Here is a 27,279-nt window from a genome sequence, read left to right on the forward strand (position 1 = left end):
ATCTCATTCCTTTGGGAAGTCATATGGGAGGAGCACCTGCTTTAGAAAAACACAGAACACAGACTGGGCTTGAAGACTAATTCCATCATTTTCATTACTTGTGTGTCCAAAGGCAAGTTACCTTATCTCTTTAAGCTTTTAGCTTTCTTGTCCGGAAAAAGAAGATAATAAATACCTTCCTCATTGGATTGTTGTGAATATTAACTGAGATAACTTAGGTAAGCACCTAGAACAGGGCTAGTGCTCAACAAATGTGACACCCCTAAATAGAAATGTAGAGAAATAGACTCAACCATAGTTACTGAAGAAAGGAGATATTTTGAGTGTGTTTTGAAATAGACATCAAATAACAAAGGGAAAGCACACAATTCTTTTTTTCAAGTGATTATATATTGTGATATGCATCATCCTTTCTTAAAGCAAGGAAAGTCTTGGCACTGCCAAATCTATTAATATAGCTTTATAATTATTACTCCGGGGAAAGAGATGAGCTTTTAAAATTTTTTAATTGGAGCTCAGATTTTAGAAATTTCCAAGATTTTGCAAATTCAAATACTAGAATCAATTTTGGAAACATCTACCAGTTATCCTTGCAACTTAGCTAAGACAAATGACATCTTAATCTTGAAATTTCATTTCTGATGCTCTATTTCCATTCACATAAATTCTTTTCCTCTTTGTATGGCTCAGGAATAACCAAGTTCTTTTGATCTTGTTTCCTTATTTTCGTGTTCTCTAGAGAAACCCAGATATTCTTTTGTTCATATTTGTTGGACCATGACCAACAGTGGTCTGACGTGCCCTGTGCACCTCTAGTATAAGTTTCCATGTAATCCTTGTGGTCAACTCTGAATTTGCCTTTCCCAGATATTTTCTGTAATTTTATCAAACTGCCTCCCAATGCTTAATGACATACACAGAGAATTTGACCCAAATCTAACATGCCTAATGCTCTTTAGCCAGCCTCCTCTGGATTGGGATCTCACGACTAAGCAAAACCAGGCTTCAACTCTTCTTGGATGGAAAATCCAAGGGAAAGAGGATGTAAACTGAATGATAATATTTCCTGCAATCAGCACTGAACCAACCACCCGTTATAGTCTGAGGTTTAACTGGAGCACATCCATTGGAATAACACATAAAACTAAGCTGCTGTTAATTTTTCCACTAAAATGCTTCATTTACCTAACATTCTTGAGGAATGAAGAATTCTACTTATCTATTTCACAACTAACTAAAGCTTATCCCCTTACATGCTAAAATCTTCTATTTTAAATCAAAATCCTTATAATCCTTACACTTGCCTACCTTTCTAAACAGTGCAATAAGTGTAATTTCAACTTGTCTTCAATATTAAAGTTCATAATTATTGTCATTTATATGGAGAATATTAATGGCCTTTTGTGCTGAAAAGGAAAGGTTTGTTGTTGTTATTGCTGTTGTCTTGAGACAGAGTATCGCTCTGTTGCCCAGGCTGGAGTGCAGTGGTGCAATCTTGGCTCACTGCAACCTCTGCACTCCCAGGCTCAAGAGATTCTCATGCCTCAGCCTCCGGAGTAGCTGGGAAATTTTCATATTTTTAGTAGAGACAGGGTTTTGCCGTGTTGCTCAGGCTGGTCTGGAACTCCTGAGCTCAAGTGATCTGCTCACCTCAGCCTCCCAAAGTGCTACAATTACAGGCATGAGCCACTGTGCCTGGCTTGGAAAGGGAAGTTTGCTCACACATGCAACGACTCCATATGAACCTAATTGTTTTTTAAATTACTTGGCACTTCTTTTCTGAAGTCTGAAACTCTCTTCAGGTTCTCAGTTACAGTCAGTATTCTATCTTTTCCATTCTAATGGTCTATTGTGAGGTGGATTAAAAAAAAACAACAACAAACCAATACTATTAGGATTGTGCTTCAAGAAAAAGCAACTAGGCCCTGAGTGGATGTCTGTGGGAATCTCCAAATAACAAGGTATATGACCTTCAGTGCATGGCCGTATAAGTCTTTTTTTTTAAATGCTTTCTAATTTGATAGTTGTGTGTCTGAGAGTTAACGTTGGAGTCATTGTTTGAGTCAAGTGTTACCTCACCAGAGCATTTCCTTATTTTAAAAAAACACACACACAAAAAGTATTTAGTTCTCATCACTTCCCAGGCAGTTTTATGACTGGTCCTGCTTTCCTGTTTTTATTAATGGGAGCGGACAAGTGAAGTGACTTATTGAAGGCTAGCAACACTAGGGGTAGAATCAGATACAGAAGTTTAGTCTTTTAACTTCTCTGATCAATTCAGTAAACGCATCATGATCTACAGGACTTACACTTACCTGAAATTTTAATTGAGTAGTTTTTTGGTAAATCAAATGTTATAATGATAGTATATTTAGTGATGTCTCTAAATGATTTTTCATAAACGGAAGGACTGAGGGAAGCCTTATAGAAAGAGAAGGCAGAGCTTTTACAGTTGCCTTAATGGACTGGATGCCTCAGGATGCCTTTTTCTACCACCTGGGATTTGGTGATCTAAACCCAGTTTAGAATTTTTAAAAATGAAAGTTACTGCCAATCATGTGGCCCCTTGAGAATACGTAACAAAATGAAAGGAGATCGATGGATGTTTCTTGTCAGGTGTCTATAATTCCACCTGATACATAAAAGGCATTGAGTTGGCTGGGTGCGGTGGCTCACGCCTGTAATCTGGTACTGGAGGCTGATGGGCAGACCATGAGGCTGGCGATCGCAAAACCATCCTAGATAAAGGAAATCCTGTCTCAATAAAAATACAAAAATTCAGGCCGGGCATGGTGGTGGCGGGTGCCTGTGGTCCCAGCTACTGGCGCGGAAGTTTGGAGGGCGGAGAATGGCTGAAATCAGGATAAAGTAGAGCTTGCAGTGAGCCTAGATCAGCCCCGCACTCAGCCTGAGCTGGCTAGGAGTAAGACTAAGGGCTCTAAAAAAAAAAAAAAAAAAAAGCATGAAATTGATTTACTTCATTTTGAGGAGAGTAAAATCCTGCATACAACTAACAATAGCCTTTAGAATTAAAATCTTACAAAAAGTTTCAAGTTAGAAGGAAGCAGTATCTACACCACAGATTCATCAGGTCAGCATTTTTGTTTTAATGCAAGCATGAGCCACATAGGCCTCTGCAGGGTAGTATGCTAAAGGCATTGATTGTGCCCATCTAGGGACAGCCACCTTACCCTTGGCCATTCTGATATGAGAGATTTGGGGCTGTAGGTGGGCGGGAGGACCCCAGGTTACAGGAGTGGGAGGATGGCTGAAAGCAGGCAAACTTCTAAATGCCCTTCTGTGACTCTCCCAGGCTGAGTGGAGTACTATCTGGATCAGAGGGTTTCATTGTACCCAGCTCCACACTAAACTTTCAGCATTGGCCAGGGAGAATTGGTTAACTTCTTGTTGTCCACAAGGCATAAGGTAGTGTTCTGTGAGTTTCACTCACTGCAATTATTTATTTCTTACATTAAATTTTGCTCAAGTCCCTTACAATTTTTCAAAGATAGACATGTGGATGTGGGCAAGCAGGCACAAAAGCAAAAAAGCAAACAACAACAAAACCTCTTGAATTTCATTTTGCTTCTTTTGATTATTCAGAGAAAACTTCTGAAAGTTAATGTAGCACAGATAGAAAAATGTGAAATACAGAGTTGAAAGAAGACAGTGCTTTCATCTGTCAAGCTTTAGGGGTTTCCCAGCCTGGAATGTACCTGGCTTTAATAGTTTTTAAGGGATTGGTTTTTATTCTGAACCCAAATCCCACCCCACCTCCCCAAACACACAAGCGTACACGCAGGCACACGCTTATACATATCGGGTTATACAGTGATGCCAAAACAGACAAGGAAGGGAAGTCAAGATTAATAGCGGTGAGCAGGGCGCTGATTTCAGCCAGTTCTGTTTACACAGCATTTTCCTTCCAGAACCGCAGAGCTCTACACAGATACTATCTCACTAATCCTCAATGGAGCTTTCTCAAAGCGCCTTTATCCAGCCTCTCTCCTAGGAGAAAGTGAGGCACGGCGGGCAGAGGTGGTGAATTCCTCGCAAAAGCTGGAAACATGACCCCGGGCTCCTGACGCACGGGCCATTGTCCTTTGCACTCCACCGCGCCACCTTCCTGTCAGGTGTCTGGTAAACAGGTTAACTGATCACTGATTGGGGCCTCCCGCCTACGTGCCGTGAGTGGCGGAAAGGAGCTTTTCCTTATCGATACGAAAATCTTTGAGTACAAATCGATAAAGCTAGAGATTCAAAGACTGGCTTTGTAAAACTGGAGAAGATGCACTCTGGCCACAGGCGGAGGGGGCGGCCCGGGGCCCCTGTCAGGAAGCCAAAGCGGCCCGAGGCACCCCTGGAAGGTTGCCGAGTGGGCAGCGCCGCCTCTGGGGACGGCTTCGTGGCGAGTCCGGGACGGGCGAGAAAGAAAACCAAGCCCCATTTGTTAATTTTTTTTTTTTTTTTTTTTTTGTACTCTCAAATGCCACCGCCACATTCCTTTAAAAAAAAAAATGAAAGGAAAGAAAGAAAGAAAAAGAAAATAAGAGAGGAAAAGGTCCTGAGAAATGACGGACGCTTGAACCTCGGGCTCGGGAAGACCAGCGCCCTTCGGCGGCTCGGCCTCGGGGGCGTGCGGAGGGCGGGCCCCGCGCGACCGCCGCTTTCCCAGGCCGCCAGGGGTGAGGAGGTGACGCCGCAGGCTTGGTGGCGGCTGGTTTTTCACACAGGAATCCCGCTCGCCACAGCTCACTCGAAGGCCGCCTCCCCGCTCCACCCCTAGCGCTGGGCGCCCGCGCCTTCCGACTCAGCCCGCCGCCGAGCAGACGGCGCGCCGCGGTAATTGGGCACAGGGGCCTTTTTCAGAGTCGCTCAGTCGATAAATGAAACGTCAGCTCCCCTGTGATCCCGCGTGTGTGGGGCGGCGGCGGCTGCGAGCCGGGGCGCGGGGCCGGCCGGCAGCCGCTGCTCTTTCACAGCCCCAGGCCCTGCGCGGCCTGCAGGCTGCTGGCGACCTCCCTTCCCCTCCCGTGGCGCCTGTGGCCTCCCTTCCCCTCCTGGGGCGTCCGCGGCCTCCGACCCCCTGCCGGGGCGCCTGTGGCCTCCCGTCCCCTCCCGGGGCGCCCGCGGCCTCCGACCCCCTGCTGGAGCGCCCCAAGGGCCGCTGCCCCATACCAGAGGCTCCTGGGATCTCCCGATTTGGTTCTACATCTCTGAAACCCAGAGGTGAACAGGAAACCATGGAGGAGAATCCGAAACAGTCTTCCAAATCAGACCTCCAAAATAACTGAATTCTTCTTGTTAATCATTAGATTCTCCCTTTTATTTAATGTGTGAGTCCAAGGGGATTCCCCCTGCTTCCCCATTCAATTGACAGCAACCGCTTCCTCTAAAGTTCTCTCATCTGAAACCATCTGAGCAGGAGCACTTTGACCAACCCAATTCTGCTCTGGTCTGGACTACTTCTCCCAGTTTAGGGATCAGTAAATTGCCAAACACTTCCCAATTTATCCCTGAAGGAACCCCTGAAAAATGATGGCCTTTATTCTCCCTCAGAGAGGGAGCTTGAGCTCTTGGGGAAGATATGAAGGCCCTTGCCGCTCTCGGCATCACTTATTCCTCCCTAATCGGGTCAGTTAATTGCTGAGTGCTCGCTTCCTGATCTGCGTGATGGCCTCGGAACGGGGCTGCATGTAGACCTGGGTGACTCTCAACTCAGATCCCGAGTGCAGGGCCTGGGAAGACGCTCTGTGCTACCTAATAAAAAGCACGAGGTAACAGCCCTTGGTACTTTCCACGGGATTTTATTATTATCTTGTTTACTCTTCACAACGGTCTCTTTTATGGGTAATCAAACAAGCTGAGGGAGGTTCAGAAATCTGCCTGAATCTCACAGTTCGTATACGTGGCAGATGTGCCTGCCTCCATGATCTGAAGAGCTCCTCAGTCTCGGGCTAGCCGGAGTTGGATCAATATGGTGTGATAAAAAGCAGCAGAAAGGCAGGAGGGCAATGGGACCTGAGAAGGCATTCTACTTTTTATTAGATACTAGTTTAGAAGCTCAGTTTGCAGAAGCGGCATTCGCATTCTTGCTGGAGGGACCCGGCCTTCGCTTTTACCTCTGAGGGATTTCCTCACAGGCTTGATGCTTTAACCAGCATCAGAGAAAGTCATATGCTCACCATGGTGAGACGCACGCTGTCATTCCTCACTCCTTGGACTTAATGTGAAACTCCTAATACAGGAAATCCTAAAAATTCAACCCGGTTCCAGAATTCAAAGATGTGACAGCTTCAACAGCAACAATTAGATATTGGTTAATGCATTGATATTAATGGAAATGGAGTAAGAGAGAACCAAAGTGATGTCCTTGTTGCTGCCCTAAGAATAGTTTTACAATTTAGAATACGTGGCTTGATATTCATTATTTTGCATATACTATAAAGTGAAGCTCACTGGCATCTTCAGGGTCTAATCCCATGAGACCATCTTCAAGATGGAATTGTATCACAATGCCTTGTGACACTTCGAAAACTAGATTTCTTTCAGGAAAGCTAATGAAGAGTCATTTTATAGAGAATTATATTTGAGAAAGATTCCCTTGTAACTGGAAGCAACTTACACAAATATTTTTACAGGGTTAGAATCATTTATTGAATAGAACAGCTTTGGTTCAAGCTAACATCAGTGGAATGCCATTTTGGTATGGTTTTCCATTATTTCAAAAGCAAGTCTAGGGAAGCCAGATTAATCAGGAATCTGATTATGTTTCTCCATATATGAAAAAAGAATAATCCTATTGAGAAGGCTTATCTTGGTCAAGCATATGGCGAACAGAAGCAATGTAGCTTTCTAGTGACATCTGTGTAGGGTTGGTTGATTGTGGTAAAGAGCTGGGAACGGGGACTGCCAAGTTCTAATAAAATTCCTCTCGCACTTCAGTCTTGCAAAAGAAAAATGATGCACTTTACTCAGAGTAGCCAAGCACAACAAGAAGTGACAGCCATAGTACTGGCCTAAAGAATTGCCACCTATCAGCAAATCCTTCAGTCATGAACATCTTAGTATGAATTTGCTTTCCTCTTAAGTGAGAGACAGAATCAATACATTTTCCCACAGTTTATTCTTTTGCAAATCACTAAATGTTTTATAGTAAATAGTATTTCTTTTCATGATCCACACCCCTTCTGAAAGCCTGTTATTAGACCACTGGAAGGTTTGATGGGATGGAGTAAGAAGTGAAAGTAGGGATAATTCCGATTAATTGTGCCTGGCCTCCTGGATGGTGGGCCTGGGGCTGGGATGGCGAATTGATGGCAAGAGGATTAGAGCTTCAAAACTTCAGTACTGAAGGCACTTAGTGCTCAGTGGGAAGAGGAAATAAGATTTCAGCAGATGGAGAAGAGGTATAGAAAGGAAATCAGGAACCAGACTTAATTTGTTTTGTGGTTTAAATAGATTAGGTCCTAGGCACCGGCAGCCACCTCCTACCCTGACCTGCAGACATGGCCCATTCTTGGTTAGGAAAACTCATGTGGACCATCACCACACTATTAAATCAAAAAGTAAGGTTACTTAACTGCTGTTATTATTTGTGACTGAGACAACTTTTGCTCAGAAATAATTAAGACATTGCATCCTAAATTATAACAATTCAACTTTCCTGGGCTATCTATACCCCTGGGTTCCTGGGCTATCTATACCACTGGGTTTCTACATTTATCTTTTGTTTCAATAGAAACAGGCCATATTAATTCAACAGGGCATATTAAGCCATATCTGCTGGAAAAACTTACACTTTATTTCTTGACCAACAACTACAGAGTGATTACTTAAATTTTTTTATTATGGTAAAATATATATAACATTATAACATTTATAATTTTAATCAGTCTACGTGTACAGTTCAGTGGCATTAAGTACATTCACATTGTTGTACACCCATCACCACCATCCCTCACCAGACTTTTTCATCCTACCATATGGAAATTCTACCCATTAAACATTAACTCCCTATCCTACCCCTAGCCTTTGGGAACCACTGTTCCACTTTCTTTCTGTATGTGATTAACTATTCTACCTTATATAAGTGGAATCATACAATAGGTATCCTTCTGGGTCTGGCTTATTTCACTTGACATAATGTTTTCAAGGTTCATCCATGTGGTAACATGTCAGAATTTCTTTCCTGTTAAAGGTTGCATCATATTCCATTATATGTACATACACATTTTGTTTATCCATTTATCCATGAATGAAAGTAATTATTTTTTAAAAGCACAGCAGTACTTACACATAAAAATGATGCTGTCCTTCAGAATAGGGCACTTCAGAAGTTATACTTACTCAGTGATGACTTGTGTCATGGGCTCTTTAGGGGAATTGTGTTCCCCTAAAATTCCTAGCCCCCAGAACCTCAGAATGTTGAATTCCTTACCCCCAGAACCTCAGAATGTGACTGTATTTGGAGACGGTGCTCTTTAAATAGGTGATTGAACTAAAACAAGCCCTTTAGGTGGGTCATAATACAATGTGACTAAAGTCCTTATAAGAAGAGGAAATTTGGGCACACAAAGAGACACCAGGGGTACACGCAGAGAAAAGGCCATGTGAAGACACAGCGGGAAGATGGCCATCTGCAAGCCAAGGAGAGAGGCCTCCGGAGACACCAAACCTGCCGACAACTTGATCTTGGACTTCATGCCCCCAAAACTGTGAGAAAATAAATTTCTGTTGTTAAAGCCACCCAGTCTGTGGTACTTTGTTATGGCAGCCCTGGCAAAGTAACACAACTTAGTACAAAAGACATTTTCGGTGCTTTTGCTGAAATTGTCTCAGAAACAGCATAAGCCCATGCACCCACATCAGCCTCATTACTTTACAGTCACAAACACCATTCAGCTTGATCACTAGCTTTTTTCATCATATTGGGCTTTAAGTGGCTTCTGACTCTTTAACAAAAAATTAAATCCTCTCTCAAGGGATAAAGTGCCTTCTCCTGAGAATATGCAAAAGAATACCCTGCCAACTTTGTAGGCAATTCCAAAAGGAAATTGCTTTGAGCAATAGCAGCAGAGTAAGAAAAAGTGTTTTGTCTACTATGGTAACTTGCACTGAAGAAGACAACACTCCTTAAGATAAATATGCCCTGTTGTATTTGCTAAAGAATCTGTTGCTGTACTTTATATTGCTGTCTCCTCTATCAATATGCAATATATGTACATTTTGGAACTTGCCTCACACCTTTTTTTTTCCTGCAAGAGCTCAAGCTCTTCAAAGAGCTCTATGACCTGACTCTTAAACCAAAGCTGCAGAGCCTTCTGTTTCTTAATCCGCAGCTGGATTGCTTTGATACTTTGGTCAAAAGGATCACTTCTCAATGGGGCTCAGTTCATAGGCAAGCTCCAATACAGCCCTCTCACCCCTACCCTCAGCCCGATCAAGGAAAAGTGGGGGTCGTGAGGAAAGGACTGTGTGATGTGGAGAAGAGAGCAAGTCCCAGGAAAATAGGCTTTGGCGTCTTGAGGGAAAAGAACTGAGTTGGAATCAGGGATTGTATTAGTCGTTTTTTTGCACTGATCTAAAAGAATACCTAAAGCTGGGTAATTTAAAAAGAAAAGAGATTTATTTTCACTCATGATTCTGCAGGCTGTACAGGAAGTGTGGCACCAGTATCTGCTTCTAGTGAGGCCTCAGGAAGCTTTTACTCATGGCAGAAAGTGAAGGTGGAGCAAGTGTGTCATGTGGCGAAGAGGAAGCAAGAGAGCTGCCAGGCTCTTTTAAACAACCGGCTCTTGTGTGAACTAACAGAACACGAAGTCACTCATTACCATGGGGAGGTCACCAAGCCATTCATGAGGGATCCGCCCCTCTGACCCAAACACTTCCTACCAGGCATTACCTCTAACATTGGGGATCACATTTTAAGATGAGCTTTGGAGGGAACAAATATCAAACTGTAACAGGGACCTTGAGTTATTATATGCAGTTAGTTTGCCAGATACTTGTCATTTGTCAGGCATTTTCCAAAAAGCTTTCAATTACATTATCTTGAAAGTTATTTTAGAAGAAGAGGTTGGACTAGGAATCATGGTCACTGTCACGATTACATCAATCTCTGACTTTAAGAGGGGTCTTTGCAAATATCTCACTGCAAAAATGTCAAAAATGACACTGGCTAGGAATCTCATTTGTTTTCTAAAAAACAAAGTCCTATTTCTCACTGAGTGGAGCTCCTTGAGGATAGGGTCTGTGCCATCATCATCTTCACACATTTAGCACTGTGCAGGGCACCGAGTAGGTATTCTAAATGTTGAATGAATGACCTACAGCCCTTCACTAGGTTTCCAGCTCCTGTGATTCCAGTGTCTACCATCCTCTGTTGTGTTTCACATTTCTGCCCAGTTCCCACTTGATTTTCCCTTATTTGTATTTCTCAGGTTGAAGCCCAGATTTATTGTAAAACTGTGCCTATGACCAGAATAGGGTTTATCTTCACCATATCTCTGAATTTGAACTTGTAAGGAGGTCTAGAGGCTACAAAAGGTAACTGGATGCTACGTAAGCCTAGGTTTCAGTCTGTTGGAAATGAACTTGAACTTGGACTTGGACTGAAGCTTTCTGCCTTCCCCTTGTCAACCATCTCTCAGGCAAGTAAAGAATGGCATCAGGGCCAAAGGAACCAGCCATCAAAGCTCCCTTAATTTTTGATATCACCTGACTTTAAGATAACATAACCTTAAGACTTCAGACTTCAAATGGTTAATATAATTAGGCTAATGCAAGATAACTATCTGAACTAAGAAAAAGAAAATCTAGTGTATAATGACAATTCCTTTTATCAAAAAGAGACACAGACACAAAAACACAAAACACCTGTTAAAAGGGCTGCCTTTGTCTCCCACTGTCCTGGAGCTCCATGGCTGGTACAAAATTGAAACAACTCTTTTCCCTGTTCCTCCTAAAACATTCCTTGTATGAGACTATTTTCTGTGGGCAGAGATCAACAATGATGCCCCAACACAGTGAAAGAAGTTTGGATTCCTTCTCCTTAAGAAAATATTTCTCCAGCGAGCCCTCACTATTCTAGCTGACCAGCTGGCAGGCTGGCAGGTGGAGACACTCTCTTTGCAGACCCCAAAGCCTTCAGCAACTTCTCAACTGTGCCTGAACTTGGCAATCATGCCTATGGAGAATGAGCTTTCTTTTTTTGAGAATGGAGGAATGCAATATGCACAATTTACCTTTTTTCTCAGAAGCTATTTTATACCTCATTAATGCCAGGAGAAAGGGCTTATAAGGGTCCTGACATGTAAATGTCTAATTAGGAAATTTTCAAAGCTGACAGTATGTAAAACACTCACGTTTTATTTAAAATAGAAAGAAATGAAAAGATAATTTATCATCACACTGCTAAGAAAGTCCTCCAATAGAAAAAGGAACGCTTTTACACTGTTGGTGGGAGTATAAATTAGTTCAACCATTGTGGAAGACAGTGTGGTGATTCCCCAAGGATCTAGAACCAGAAATACCATTTGACCCAGTGATCCCGTTACTGGGTATATACCCAAAGGATTATAAATCATTCTACTATAAAGACATATGCACACGTATGTTTATTGCAGCACTGTTCACAATAGCAAAGATTTGGAACCAACCCAAATGTCCATCAATGATAGACTGGATAAAGAAAATGTGGCACATATACACCATGGAATACTATGCATCCATAAAAAAGGATGAGTTCATGTCCTTTGCAGGGACATGGATAAAGCTGGAAACCATCATTCTTAGCAAACTAACACAGGCACAGAAAACCAAACACTCCATGTTCTCACTCATAAGTGGGAGCTGAACAATGAGAACACATGGACACAGGGAGGGGAATATCACACACCAGGGCCTGTCGGTGGGTGGGGGGATAGGGGAGGGATAGCATTAGGATAAATACCTAATATAGATGACAGGTTGATGGGTGCAGCAAATCACCATGGCACGCATATACCTATGTAACAAACCTGCATGTTCTGCACATGTACCTCAGAACTTAAAGTATAATAAAATAAATAAATAAATAAATATGTTTTGTTTTTAAAAACACTACAGAAGTCCTCCAATAAAATGAACTTCTTATTTGTATATTCCACTTAAGCTCGGCTCAGCCTGCTGCTCTCATCCATTAAGTCCAATGTTCATGTTCTCCTTTCTTCCTTCCTGCAGGCATTTCGTCACACTCTTATTGCCTTAGCTTGGTTTTCCCTGAAGGAAGAGCCTGATGCCAGCGCTTTTGTGCAGATAGATAACTTTGGAGGTGGTCCTAGGGCAGAAGAGAGAGAGAGCAGGGAGAGTGAGATGGCAAGGCAGGGAAACGCACTACTACGGGAAACAAGGGTTTGATTCTGCCGAGACCACCTGAGAAGCCTGTTTAAATGCCTTCTTGAACTGTTCTCTTGAAAGATAGGAAGCAGGTCCATGGATTCATCAGTTCCCTTCCCATGGGTCAAAGGTTATTCCCAGGAGTTTTAACTTCCCGATCTATGCATATGCTTGGGCAAAGCCAACCCTCCTAGTATCTGTGGTGACCCAGTATAGAAAACAAAAATAAATGATGTATTAGTTATCCATTGCTACAGAAAAATATCACCCCAAAATTTGGTGGCTTCAAATCACAATGATTCCTCCACAGTTTCTGTGAACCTGGATGTCGGAGCAGCTGAGAAACTCTGGCTCAGGGTCCCTCATGATGTTGCAGTCAGGACATCAACCCAAGATTCCATCACCTGAGGGCTTGACTGTGGCTGGGGGATCTGCTTCTAAGAAAGCCCACACACGGCAGCTTCCTCGCTGGCTGTTGGAAGTAGGCCTTATTTACTGTCACAAAGGCCTTCCCTTAGGGCTGTTCGAGTGTCCTTACTCTGTGGCAGCTAGCTTCTCAAAGAATCGATGGTCCAAGAGAGAGCAAGGCAGAAGCCACATGTCTTTTGACCTCACCAATAGTATTTATGCTATTGGTCATATAGACCAACCCCAGTGAAATGTGGGAAGGGACTACACAAGAATGGGAATGCCAGGAAGTGGAGACAATTGGGGCCATCATGTGGGCTGGCTACCACATAGGTTATGTGTGCAAGGGTCACATAGTCAGCACAAAATGTACCAAAACCTGCACAGAACTGTCAACCTTGACATGGCTGAAATAATATATGAGTCCATAAAGACGTGAGTCATGCTGAACGCAGTGGCTCACACCTGTAATCCCAGCACTTTGGGAGGCCAAGGTGGGCGGATGACTTGAGCCCACAAGTTCAAGACCAGACTGGGTAACATGGCAAAACCCAGTCTCTACAAAAAATACAAAACTTAGCTGGGCATCGTGGTATGCACCTATAGTCCCAGCTACTTGGGAGGCTGGGGTAGGAGGATAGCTTGAGCCCGGGAGGTGGAGGTTGTAGTGAACCGAGATCGCACCACTGCATCATTCCAGCCCGGGTAATAGAGCCAGATCTAGTCTCAAAAAATTAAAAAAAAATTTAAAGGATATGAGTCATGGTATTCCAGATGCCTGTTCCAGCTATGTCTCTTTCATGCTTCCCACCACTCAGACCCAACCATTTCCTTGGTTCCTCAAGTTGAACCCAGGATTTGCAATTAAACGAAGATCTCAGAAAATACTGAGGTGCTAAGCTGATCTAGAATTCTAACATTACAAGTACAATAAATGATCTGAAAATGGCCTACATCTTGGATTGATTAAATCATTCAGGAAGTTTATTTCTTGGTTTTCTTTTACTCCAAAGCTACAACAGGCAGGCTGCAGAAGCCAACACGTGACTGTCTGCCTTTCAACAGGGGAAGAGAACAGGTCAGATGCTCCAGCTTTATGGAACAGAACATTACCCTAAAGCAAACAAACCTGTGTAAAACATTTTCAACCTGAAAAATATAGAGAAATGAATCTCTAAGTATAACGGTTTTATTTGGGAATAATAGACAAGAAGTAAGATTGCAGTCTGGGACATACATACATGCAGATCATGGTGGCCTCTGAAATGTCCAGAAAGCAAAGGAAACGATTAGGGTCCACTGGGGAAAAAGATTTACACAAGTTGTTTTGAAAGAAAGCTTATTGGCACTGTATGTGTCTTACAAGCGCTGGTGAGTTCTGATTGGTGAATGTCAGTAGTTGCTAGGTAGGACTTGTAACCTTGGAGTTGTGGTTAGGCGCTTGTAGGTTTTTTTGTTTGTTTGTTTGTTTGGGGTTCTTTATGAGACAGAGTCTCACTCTGTTGCCCAAGCTAGAGTGCAGTGGTGTAATCTCGGCTCACTGCAACCTCTGTCTCCTGGGTTCAAGTGATTCTCCTGCATCAGCCTCCCAAGTAGCTGGGATCAGAGGCGCATGCCACCATGCCCAGCTAATTTTTTTTTGTATTTTTAGTAGAGATGGGGCAGGCTGGTCTCGAACTCCTAACCTCAGATGATCCACCCGCCTTGGCCTCCCAAAGTGCTGGGATAACAGGCGTGAGCCACCCTTATAGTTTTTGACTGGGCTTAGTGAGACAGTTTTTAAAACAGGCAAATGTTCTTATATAAGTGGCTATCTCTCCTTGTGCTGCTAGCTGCAGTTTGAAAAAATTCCTTGTGATATTTCCTTTTGTCAGACAAATCATATGTGAGAGCCCTCCCTTCATGGCCTTCTCTGAACCCAGTGGGGAGTTTGACACAAGTGACTTTATTTTGAATCATACAACTTCCATGACATGAACATTAATTGAACACATTCATCACAAGGACAAGATTCGTTTTGATTTAAGTCCAGTTAACAATGCAACTGACTCCTCCAGACTTTCAGAGTCTTAGAGGATGACGAACACATGCCTCAAAGTCATCACTGCAGCATGACTACTCTGACTCCAGTCATTGTCCCCAACTTTCCAGGCAAGGGCAGGACATAAAACATAGGAGTAATGTGTGTATCCGAACAGAAAACCCTAGAACTTGCCAGCCAGCAGACTTCACATATATTTTACTGGCCAGAACAGTGTCACAGGTCATTCCAGGTTGTCAGAGAAGATGGGGAGGTTGTTAAAATGTATTTGTTATTAAAATTAAAAAAAAAAAAATAGAGACAGGTCACGCATGGTGGCTCACACCTGTAATCCCAGCACTTTGGGAGGCTGAGGCGGGTGGATTACTTGAGGCCAGGAGTTCGAGACTAGCCTATCCAACATGGCAAAATCCCATCTCTACTAAAAACCACAAAAATTAGCTGGGCGAGGTGGCACACGCCTGTAATCCCAGCTACTTGGGAGGCTGAGGCACAGGAATCACTGGAACCCAGGAGGCGGAGGTTGCAGTGAGCCAAGATTCCACCACTGCACTCCAGCCTAGGCAACAGAGCAAGACTCTCTTAAAAAAAAAAAAAATAAATAATAAATTTTAGAGACAGGGGTTCGTTCTGTTGCCCATGCTGGAGTGCAGTTTTAGAGACAGGGTTTTGTTCTGTTGCCCATGCTGGAATGCAGTGGTGGCATCACAGCTCACTGCAACCTCAAACGCTTGGGCTCAAATGATCCTCTGGCCTTGGCCTCCAAAAGCTCTGGGATTATAGGCATGAGCCACTGTGGGGAGTTTTTTTTTTTTTAAGCTGATTATCCAAATTGGGTTCTATAAATAAGGGAAAAGGGGAGGTTGGATATTGGATGGGCAATTCGTTGTTTTTGCAACCCAGGGTTTTTTAGCCTACTCTATGGGTGGAAATGCTTTTTGCTACAGTCACCCAAAAGGCCCAGATAGTCAAAGGGATCTTGAACCACTAAACAACCAGCCACTGGTTAGTTCTGTACTTGGGCGAAAAAAAAAAAAACCCACTGTGACATGACCCATTGCTGCTGGATTTTTCTGTTACATGCAGCTGAACTCAATGCCCGATTGATACAACCCACAGAAATATTTTTATTTATTTTTACTTTTTCTTGAGACAGAGTCTCGCTGTGTCGCCCAGGCTGGAGTGCAGTGGTGCAATCTTGGCTCCCTGCAACCTTCACCTCCCGGATTCAAATGATTCTCCTGCCTCAGCCTCCCGGGTAGCTGGGGTTACAGGCATGCACCACCACATCTGGCTAATTTTTAAATTTTTAGTAGAGACTGGGTTTCACCATGTTGGCCAGGCTGGTCTCGAACTCCTGACCTCAGGTGATCCACCCACCTTGGCCTCCCAAAGTATTGGGATTACAGGCGTGAGCCACCATGCCCGGAAAGAAATATTTTTAGATCATCTCTAACCAAGTGACAATTTTGTTGCATTGATTGTTAAATTTAAAATTTGTTCATTATCTTCAAAGATGTGGTTTCAAATTTGTCAAATTTATAAACATCATCATTATTGATCTTCTGAAAAAATAATAGCCACGTGATAATCCTGACGCTTCTGCACATTGGTGTTTTTCTGTTTGTTTATTGTTTTTTCCAGTCCCTTTAACTGGACACGCTCTCACACACCTTTGGGTCTTCATGTCTGACAGGCCCTCTGTCTAGATGCTATCCACTCTCCCTACCCCATCCCCAATTTGCCAAACACTTCCTTGCAAAGGCTTTCCCTGAATCTTCCAGTCTAAATCAAGTAACTCAGTTAAATTCTCAGGCAGACAGAACACTTTCTTTCTGAAACTTACTGCATTTTATACATACCTATTTCTTTTTGAGGGTATGTATATAATATGTTTTCCCACTGAACTGTAAGTCCTATGAGGTCAGGGGCTGTGTTAGTTGTGTTCACGCCTGTCCTGATCCTGAGAGGAGAAAAGTGCCAGCTGGAATGTTATGTCCACATTGACTTTCAAGAAGCCCCTGGAAAGGTCAAGTGGGATGCTCTTGTTCAAGGGATTGATAGACTCTAGACATGATCAAGGATGATGTCCATAGTGGATTCTGCTAATTGAAATGTTTAAGCCTTTCTATTTGTTTCTTATTTTTTATTTTTTTTCTTCTTGTAAGCCTCTGGGGAACAAGGAATGTGTCCAGGAATGGCAGGCTCCACAAAGCAGTCTGGGCAAACTTCCAGGCTGTCCAGCCAATCAATAGAGTTTCCAGGGGTGACAGGCCAAGTTGTAATCCCTCTTAGTAACTCTAAACAGAGCAAAAATACGGATCGACCACAGTTAAAGGTGAGAATCTCTTAATGCTTGCTTATATAATATTTCTTAAGGCTTGCAGTTTGCAGAAGTAAATACAGATTGGAAAATATCTGTTTATACTCTCGTGGCAAAGCAGGCATCTGGAGCGCATTTAACTGTGGTAATACTTTGCTCCCAAGTAAATGTTCTGTTTGTGACAATACAACACCAGGTTATTTGGCATTTCAGAAAGGCACCATTCTCCTCCTGGGTTCTATACAAAACTGAAGGCAAGATTTCAGGACAATCCATTCTGAGAATATTAAAACATGCACCAACTCAAACGAGAAGACCAGGAAAAACTGGAAAGAAGTTCAAGTTATAAGAAAATTAGAAAATATAATGCCGTCGTAGAAAATTACTGTTTGTTGTCTATTCTACTTCTTTCCTTTAAAGATTACTATGATGGAAATGCCCATTAATGACTCCTGCCTATGAGGAAGTCTTGTTTATCCACACTATCTGGGGTTTGAAAGATGTGGAGGCAGGAAGTGGGGTAAGAGAGATGGGAGATAGAGGTCAACTGGAAGCTGCACTTCCAGGTATAGGCTACACACTGTGAGGCTATAATAATAGCTGGTCAGCTAGAGATGGGGGTTCTGGAATATTTGGATGTTTATGTATCCAGATTACTTGAGTCCCAAAGGAGCCAGGTAGAAGGAATTCTAGTGAATAAATAAAACTCTGACCCAGCATTTATTTAATTCAAGGTAGTAATTTTACAAGCTGCTTCATTTTTTTACTGAAATTAGGACAAATTCTAAATAAATTAAGAGTTTAAGTCACTAAATAAAATTAAAAGTAGACTACATGGCGGGGGGATAAAAATTATCTTACTAATCACTTACTCATTATTTGAGAGGTACCGCTCTAAGAGGGAAAAATATTATTTATCTATTTTTTCCTGGTTTTTATACACCAAAACATCCTAAAAGTACTGTGAGAAAATAACATTTTTAAAAATGGATAATATTTTTCAGTGTCTTTTAGAAAATAATTTTTGAAAGGTTACTGATAAATTATTCACCAGAGGTAATCCATCATAAAGAATTAACCAGAAAATATCAGAGACACAGTTAACAAACCTAAGGCAGAGAATTGTATGCTTTTGTACTTTCTGTATCACTATAAGGGAAATAGGTTTAAATCCAGAGAGGAGATACTGCCTTTGCCAGAAACAGAAACATTTTTAACACTATTCTTCCTGGGAAAAAAGCATTTAAAAATTCGATGGGGCCAGAATACCCATCCAGAAGTTATGACCTTAAAGCCACTTTCAAGTCCACAAGAACAAGGTGTGCTGTGGCCTACTCAATCTACCTCCTGGGGAGTCAGGCTCATAAAGCTGAAGTTGAGGTCAGAAAAATTAGTAGGATGCAGCATACACCTTTTATCAGTGCCAGCAAACGGTCCATGAGCTCTCAAAAATGCTTCTATTGTTGTTGCTGTTTCAACTATGACTTGGAATTAACACAGCACAGAACGATACTGCCTCTCTGTTCTGAAGTCCTGGTAGGTAAGTAAACAAGTAACTTGCTATAACTTCCCCGCAAAAGTATGTATAAGAAGCCTGCCCCTGGCCGGGTGCGGTGGCTCACGCCTGTAATCCCAGCACTTTGGGAGGTCGAGGTGGGTGGATCACAAGGTCAGGAGATCGAGACCATCCTAGCCAACATGGTGAAACTCCGTCTCTACTAAAAATACAAAAATTAGCCAGGTGTGGTGGCACGTGCCTGTAGTCCCAGCTACTCATTGAACCCGGGAGGCGGAGGTTGCAGTGAGCCAAGATCATGCCACTGCACTCTCGCTTGGGCGACAAAGAGCAAGACTCTCTCTCTCTCAAAAAAAAAAAAAAAAAAAAAAAAAAAAGCCTGGTAGAACTTTGAGTCTAGCTGAGCTTCTTTCATAGCTTCCATTGCTTGTGTTTTCTTCTTTAGGTAAATAGTAGAACTATTTCGCCAGTCATACTACAGTTTAATCTGCGGCACTTGGTCTAGAAGAAACACAGATGGAACTGATGAAGGTTTTACTGTGTGGACAGTGTGATACTCACCATGTTTGAGTGACACTGTTTTGTATATACACACATAGAAAAGTTTAACAAGCCATCATTTGCTATGACAATGGGGCATATGAGTGGTTCTCAAACCAAGGAGCAGAGATTATCTCTTTGTGAGGACAAATTTGATTAAGAGGCATTCCTTGTGTGCTTTTTGTGGTATTGAACAGAGAGCCAAATGCTTAGCTTCAATGTAACCATCTTTCCAGTACCCTTGAGAAAAAAAGCTGCCTGTCAACACTTGGGTAAACAATATCTAGAAGTGATGGAAGGAAAAATACTCAGAGGCAGGAAAGCAATGGGCATTGCAAGTCTGTAAGACTTGCATACAATTCATGAAAGAACCAGAAGGCTCAAAAAGAATAGAATTCTGGGCCCTCCCCTCTTCAGTTTCCTCAAACTTTCCACAGCCTTTAGACTCAAGGGATTCTTCTTTGGTTGCAATGAATATAGTGAACACTTCAAGGTTTGTGCCAACAGGGAAGTAAGAGAGCCCAGTTAACACAAAATAATGAGACATCCTTTAAAGTCATACACAGTCACTTCCCCTGTCCCTGCCCCACAGGCCAGCAAAATGCTAGACGTGGAGACATGGGCTCAGCAACCAGCTCTTTTCTAGAAAATTACCAGGAGAGGTGAACCAGACTCAGATGAATACTTAAAATCTGGATATACAAAATCTGTTCATGTAGCATGATCTTTTTATTTCTGTTAAGTCTCTAAAACAAAATGTGATGAAACATCATTTAGGCAGAAAGCTTGTGGAGTTGTGGCGTGGCAGAGATGAGGGGGTGAGGTGAAGGGGACTGTGGAAGAGGAGGAGTGAAAAGGAAAAAAATCCAGGAGATTATCTGTATCAATCTCATTGCTAAAAATGTCTGCTTCCTTCCTTGGGGATCAGAGTTTGCGGGGTTTTCTCTTTCTCTGTTGACAGAAGATCTTGTAAAATGATAGCCACTGAATCAACTAAATACATTCAACAAATATTGATGAGTATTCTCTATGTTTTTGACACTGTGCTGGCACAAAAGAAGATACAAAAATGAGTAAAACTCAATTGCCCATCGTTGACACTTCTACAGTTTATTAAGAATGTATACATTAACTCCCCAGGAGATTAATCTACAAAGTACATGAATTGGTTTCAAAGCAGAGGTAATTGATTAATTCATATCCATTTACCCACTTATTTACTTAGATACTTAAGGTCTAGGAGATTGTATCAGGACAGTCTTTAAAGTTGTTTTAAAAAACATCAATTTTCTTACTAGTTTTATCTTCTTTTCTAGAGCCTTTAATTGTAAATGATAGAATGAAATAAAATTAACAACCTTTGACATGAGACACAGCTGTGGTTCTGAAAATAAGGGACAAAGGCTGTGAAATAGAAAACAGATATCCAAAATTCATGCATTGTTCCACAGTTTTACAAAATTGGCCTCAAAGCCTCTTCCAGACTACTGTAAAACAAGCTTATAAATTAGAAGCAGAAAAGCACACTGATACCAATAAAAGTTACAAATTTAGAGAACAGAGATGGAAAAATATTTAATGCAAACAGAAGAACTACAGAAGGATAGTTATTGATGGTCATTTTGTACATAGGCATAAAGCTCCCTCAATTAGATCAGGAGCAACTTGTTAGACAAGCAGGAAATTACTAGAAGTAGGTACATTAGCATAAGTAAAAACTATCAGCTGATAGTAAGGGAAGTTGTAGGTAACCAGTTAAAAAATTCAAAGAGCACAAATGGTCTGGGACCACTTGGTAGAAGCTAGCAGCTCTACCCACCTTAATAATCCCTGGGAAATCACATCATTACAAAATTGTTTTTCATAATGGTGGCCCTGAGTCATCAAGGAAAACTTTAAATCCTGTCAGTATTCTCTGTTTTAAAAAGCAGGAAATGTTTTGGGGCCAGGAGACTATGTAATGCATTTTAGGGTTTTATAGACAACATTTGGTTGTGTAGACTATTCCCTAGGAACTGAAATCTCCCTGATTAATCAGGAATTTACAGTGCCTTTGACCAAGAAAATACTCTTTGAAAAACTTTCTCTAATAACTATCAACCATGTTTCATTAGAGAAAATAGTAGGTTATCTTTTCCATATATTCCCACAATTATTTTAAAACACTGAATCTGGCCTACTCTAGGGAAAGCTTTTTGTGTAGAATTTATGTAGATGGAGGGATGATAGGGAGGAAGGTGACAGCAGCAGAAATAGCAGGAAGGTATGTGGCGACTTGACACATTCACTAATGCTAAGTAAAAACTGACTGCAGAGCTTCTGTGGTGGAAGGTACAGAGATGCAGGACCCTATGAGTGAGTCATGGTGTTGGTAGAGTATAAGAAAATGACCCCATGTCTCTGTCTTTCTTTAATACATGTGAAGACTGCAGTGTTTCGTTGCAACAGGCATGTCCTGTTCAGGCCCCAGGAAAGGGCCACACTTCTGTGAAGAGTCCCTATCTTTCATATGGAGGAAGACGGCACTAGAATAAAAACTAAACTTGACAAACAGGCCCTTACAGAGGTGGGTGAGAGAACGCCTTGTTTCCTCTAGGCCTCACTTTCCTGGGCCTTGACTTGGAGCTGCCTGGATATGCTGAGGGAGCAGCCTGGTGAAAGCGGATGGTGGTCTCTGTCTTGGGGCAGGAGGAAAGGAACAAAGCCAAAACACATCCAGGGGTCTTGTATGGATGAGCAAGCCTGATCTCATTATCTAGAGTTCTTAGTTACAGGTGAATTCTATGTCCATTTTCCTTTAATAACCATGGAACTTTTGCTGCGTCTTCCTGCACCTTACCACCTCTTCTCAAGTGGTCATCCAGTTCACACTGCAAACAGCTGTGACCAACTTCCTACCTCTCGAGGCAATCTTAGAGAATCATTTAGGAGACAGACATGTTAATGTTAATTCACCTCATAACAGTAAGACTTTAATCTCTGGCTTACCAGAGGATCCAACTTTATAATCATTCTTTTTCTTGCTCTTTGTGGAATAATGTCTTTTCTAGTTTTTCTAGTCCTTGCATCCACACTTATCAAGTGACATGTACCTTAGACTACATGGAGGCTGATAATACTATGCCCTTGGTAGATTTTCCAGGACTTTTTCTGGTGCATTAGTCCATTCAGATTTTGTTAATACCCACACCAGAGGCTGAGTGGGAAAAAGAGAGGTGTTAACAAAGATTGAAATGACTAATGGACCAGATTTTTTTTTAGACAAAATTAGAGGGGATTACCTTAAATTGTCATCCCTTTTGTGGCTCTATTTTAAAAATTTACTAGTATATTAGGCATTGCTAAATATGTCTAAAAGACAGTTATGCAGCAACATAGCTCAGACATAGTATTATTTCCCACCAAGAAAGATGGTAGCATTTTACCCACAATCCTTGTCTCAGCTGCCTGCCTGAGTGGAATTCCCACTCCTTTTGGTATGGTTTTGAGAGTTGAGACATCATCTTTATCTACTGGCTTCTGTGGTATTTACTGCATCTAAAATGAAAGATTCTGCATTTAAGTGTTACCTAGAAAAAAACACAGTATCTTGCTTTCTTTTATTCATTCATTTGAAGTAATTATTGCTATCACAGTCTCATGTGCATTTTTCCCAAACCATAATGATTTGAGACTTATAGAGTATGGTAAAACAGTTGGATTGTTTTTTCAGAGAGGCAATTTTGTGAAGAAAATGGTAGTAATCTGAGCCACTTTTTGGTTTCTAAAGATTTCATCTGTTCACAGGACAATTTTGGGGTTCATACAATTTTTTACCTGGAAGCTGAGAACCTATGTTCAAAATCTTGTTTTCCATCTTCCACATGTAGAGTGCAGGTATAAGAACTTAAAATAAGACATATTCTTTTGTAGAATTTTCCTTTCCTTCCTCCTTTGCCTCAGAGCATCTCTGAGTTCTTTGTAATTAGTTTTAAAGAAACATGCAAAAAGTTATAGTCTTTTCAAATAAAATACATGTTTCCCTTAGGAATTTATACTAAAATATGTATTTATTTTTAAAAACCAAATGATATGAATATAAGAAATGCAATACTGGGTCAGCCCAATGGTCTAACCAGCCTGTGGTTTCAAAGTTTCATAGTACTCCATTAATGTTGACCTCAGAAGTTTTGGGATGTATTTCAAACTCCCTGGTTTCCTTTAATACTGAAATCTGAATTTACCATTCAGAGATTCATCTAAATCTTTCCTGAACTTATTTATATCTCTAACTTATATCAACTATCGAAATAATGAGTACCATAATGGCGAGGTTACTATATCCTATCTACTGTGAGACCATAGAAAGGATATTACTACAGGGGGATGAAGAATTGGGATGGATAATTCAATCTCTTACAATTATTTTCTTTTTCTTGAGACAGGGTCTCGCTCTGTTGCCCAATCTGGGGTGTAGTGGTATGATCTCGGCTCACTTCAACCTCAACATCCTGGGCTGAAGCAATACTCCTGCCTCAACCTCCTGAGAAGTTGGAACCATATGCATGTGCTATCATGCTGGCTAATTTTTTTTTTTTTTTTTTTTCAGTTTTTGTAGAGATAGGCTCTATGTTGCCCAGGCCGGTCTTGAACTCCTGGGCTCAAGCAATCCTTCCATCTCGGCCTCCCAAAGTGCTGGGATTACAGGTGTGAGTCACTATGCCTGGCCTACAATTATTTTCTTGGTTACAACTATTTATATCCCTCCCACATGCAAAACTCCCCCATCCCCATCTTGTGACATCTTTCCCCGATCCCAAAGCCTCATCCAACCATGGCATCTGCCAAAAACCTATGATCTTGTGATCTATAAATCCAAATGCTGCTACTTAGATCCAAATACCTATAAGCTGGATAGAAATTATCTACCTCCTGCATACCCATGGTAGGCAGCTTCTAAGATGGTCCCAATGGTTCCTGCCCACTGGTATTTGTGGCCTTGTGTTATCTCCTTCCTATGAGTAACTTGCTTCTAGAATGTGGCAGCATTAAGGGGATGTCACTTCTGTGAATATGTTACATAAGAGTGACTTCCATCTTGCTAGCAGACTCTGTCTCTTTTGCTGGCTCTGATAAAGCAAGGTACCATGCTAAGGAGGCTCACAAGGTAAGGAACTGAAGGTGACTTCTGGCCAATAGCCAGCAAGGAATTGAAGCCTCAGTCTAACAGCCATCAAGGAACTGAATCCTGGCAATTATGTAAGTGAACTTGGGAGTGGATCCCTCCCCAGTCAAACCTTCAGATGAACCCCAAGCCCTGGCTGACAACTTGAACAAAGCCTATGACAGACCCTGAATCAGAGAATCCAGTTCAGCTGTGCCTGGAATTCTGACCCACAGAAACTATGAGATAATAAATATGTGTTCTGTTGTTTTAAGTGACTAAATTTTGGGGATGTTACTTAGCAACAGATAATTAATTAGTACATCTAATGTACAATGGTGGAACAGGGACAGGATAACCGCAATAAATACTCCCATTTGAAAAAGTAAAGACTGGGCTGGGTGTAATCTTAACACTTTGGGAAGCTGAGTAGGGGCAGATTGCTTCAGTTCAGGCATTTGTGACCAGCCTGGACAACATGGCAAAACCCTAGCTCTCAAAAAAAAAAAAAAAAAATTAGCTGGGCATGATGGTGTGCACCTGTAGTCCCAGCTACTCAGGAGACTGAGGCACGAGAATCACTTGAACTCGGGAGGTGGAGGTTGCAGTAAGCTGAGACTGTGCAACTGTACTTCAGCCTGGGCAACAGAGTGAGACCCTGTCTCAAAAAAAAAAAAGAAAAAAAAAAAAAAAGGAAAAAAAAGACTGAAGGCACATCATAATCATTGGCCCAATGATTCTAAAATCCCATTAGGTAAGTGTTGTGGGAGTCCCTCTTATGAACAGAGTGGGGCCCCTCTACCCCAAGGCAAGGATGTTCCTTACTAGATCTCCATTCTGCTTCATGAGTATAGCTCTCAAGTCCATTTTTCTCCATTGCTCTTGGTTCTGTTTTCTCAGAGACCCTTCCTGTTCCATGATACTTCTTGCTCCTTTGTGAAGAGAGCATTGGAACAATTTCAGTTGAACATTGGAACCACCCAATCCCAGAACCAATGCCACTTCTAAGTATTAATTTCTGTTTTGGTCAGGTATTGCTGCTTAACAAACAACCACAAAAATGTCAGTAGCTTACAACAATAAGCACTTATTGCACCCTGTGGTCTGCAGACCTGAGGGTGGCTCTGCTTCAGGCTGGGAGTCCATTTGACTTATTTTAGTCTGAGGGTCTATGCCAAAAAGCAAGGCCACACTCAGAAGCATCTTCTCTGTTCACATCACAGACATTAAAATCCTATTGACCAAAGCAAGTCATATGGCCAAGGCCAAAGTCAAGGCGCAGGAAAGTATTTTGCCATCATGAGATCATGTGGAGAATATGGATATACAATATCACTACATTTGAGGAAAGAACTGAGTTCAATTATTCAACCTATCACACTATATACATTTTATGTGAAGAAGGGTTCCTATGCCTAAAAATATTTTTAAGTTCCTGGCCAAAAGGATTTCTAAAATCTCTAGTTTTTAGAGCATCATGGAAACAGAATATTTGCATGGGTAAGGGGTAAATAAGTAAGTACAGAGAGGCCAGTCCTGTTTGGCAGGCACTGAGGGCGGTTGTGTATTTCATCAAGCACCTGGAAGGAGTACAGGAAAGGCAGAATGAGGATGCTGGATAATTAAGTAGCTTATCCAGAATTAGCCCATTATTTATTATGGGATAAAAAAAATATTTTTGCATGTCTCAAGCAAGATAGATGCATTCAATTGTAAGTTCAAAAGTATATTGTAGTACCCTAGTGTTTGCAGTGGCATGATACATAATAGCAAAAGATGGAAACAACCCAATGTTCTAGATGACTAGATAAACAAATGACTATATATACACACAATGAAATATTATTCACCTTAAAAAGGAGTAAAATTCTGATACATGCTACCACCTTATGAATCTTGAAAACATTATGCTAAATGGAATAAACCAGACACAAAAGAACAAATACTGTATGAGTCCACTTACATGGGGTACTTAAAATAGTCAAACTCATAGCACACAAAGTAGGATAGTGGTTACTAGGGGCTGGGAAGAAATGAAGAGTTCTTGTCTAATGGATACAGAGTTTCAGTTTGGGATGACTGAAAAGTTCTGGTGATGGATAGTGATGATAGTTGCATAATGTGAATGGACTTCAAGCCACTGAATTGTACATTTAAAATATGGCTAAAATGGTAGATTTTATTTTTTCTTCTTTTTAGCCATCTATAGGCTTATCAATTTTGTTATCCTATGTGGTATATTTTATCACAAAAAATTTGCTTCATAGAAAAAATATATTCTAAAGCTAACCACAAATAATTAGGATAATCTACACCACTGTACTTCTCCACCATAATGGGTAAAAGGTTGACCATATTTAATAATGAAATCTTATGCCAAATAAAAATGAAATTGGGAAGGGCTGAGAAACTCTTATGACATGTCTATATTTCAAAGAAAATTAGGCTCCTACCAAGACATGATAAACCTGTTATGATTGAAGAAAATCTACTTATTTCCAGCTTCTATTCTTGTTCAGAAAACCAAGAGACAAATCAGAATGGCAATAGTCCTCATATGTCAGTACTTTTATGTTTGAAAATTCCATAACCCTAGGAATACACTCTTAGATCTCCCTTTAAGAAAGCCTAATTCCTGTAATCCCAGCACTTTGGGATGCCGAGGCAGGTAATCACCTGAGGTCGGGAGTTTGAGACCAGCCTGACCAACATGGTGAAACCCCGTCTCTATTAAAAATACAAAAAATGAGCCGGGTGTGATTGTGGGCGCCTGTAATCCCACCTACTCAGGAGGCTGAGGCAGGAGAATTGCTTGAACCCTGGGGGTGGAGGTCACAGTGAGCCGAGATCGTGCCACTGTACTCTAGCCTGGGCAACAGAGCAAGATGCCGTTTCAAAAAAAGAAGAAAGAGAAAGAGAGAGCCTGATTC

The 27,279-nt window shown here is 41.6% G+C and overlaps 1 long non-coding RNA gene across 1 annotated transcript; it reads right to left on the minus strand.

Moving 5' to 3' along the window:
* Positions 1 to 12,119: 12,119 nt before the first annotated feature.
* On the minus strand, positions 12,120 to 27,060 carry LOC108587271. The gene is made up of 2 exons (XR_001905658.2): positions 25,175 to 27,060; positions 12,120 to 12,319 (listed from the first exon to the last, which is right to left on the minus strand). It is a non-coding gene; the product is annotated as an uncharacterized LOC108587271 (long non-coding RNA).
* Between the last annotated feature and the right edge of the window lie 219 nt (positions 27,061 to 27,279).

This window comes from Papio anubis, chromosome 8, assembly GCF_008728515.1.
Source record: "Papio anubis isolate 15944 chromosome 8, Panubis1.0, whole genome shotgun sequence".
In the NCBI taxonomy this organism is placed as follows: domain Eukaryota; kingdom Metazoa; phylum Chordata; class Mammalia; order Primates; family Cercopithecidae; genus Papio; species Papio anubis.